We start from the raw sequence: 791 nt of genomic DNA on the forward strand, positions 1-791 counted from the left end.
ACTTCTCTCTCTCATAAGATTCTCTCAGATATTTGAAGAGAGTTGATGTGCCTTCTCTTTTCTCAGGTAAACAGTGTAAACAAAGCTACCTGTTCTTCATCTTCATTATGGCTGAAACCTCTGGATGTGCATCACTTTGATCTTGATCCCCTTTATAAGGGCTTCTTGTAAAAGAGCATAGTGTTTCTCTCTGACCAAAGCCCAACTATGTCCCATACATTTTATTCTGTGTTTTATTAGCACAACCTAAGTGCGGGGGGTGGGGCGGGGGGTGGATAGGAAGGAAGAAAGGGCAGGAGAGAGGTAGAAAGTGAGAGGAGGTTGGAATACAGATGAACTGAAACCAGATCAGGGAAAAATAAATAAATTCAAAATATATGCGTGCCCCGATACTAATACTAGGATCAGAACTACCGCCTGGAGACTAAGCTTTGGACCTCTGGCAAGGCTGGAGAGCTCATATCAAGCCTCCTGAATTAAGCCAGGGGCCTTTGAAAATATAAATCCTCTCAGAAGCAAAATATCTACAATTTAGACTCTCAGGATTCCCCCAGATTAAATTTAACAAATGAGAGCACACAAGAAACTACTGGCAAACATTGAAAGAAATAAGCTGGTAGGATGAGCAAAAACAACAAAGAACAGATTTAGGTCCCCTACCACCGCCCAACTCGGTTGTTTCAATTATTAGGGGCAGCATTTGAGAGAACTCTAAATGGATACTCTAAAGAAACAAACCTTGGAATCACAAAACAATCTGACCAAGAGGTAAATCACTATCAAAAAAGTGG

This window comes from Hipposideros armiger, unplaced genomic scaffold (genome assembly GCF_001890085.2).
Source record: "Hipposideros armiger isolate ML-2016 unplaced genomic scaffold, ASM189008v1 scaffold_335, whole genome shotgun sequence".
Classification (NCBI taxonomy): domain Eukaryota; kingdom Metazoa; phylum Chordata; class Mammalia; order Chiroptera; family Hipposideridae; genus Hipposideros; species Hipposideros armiger.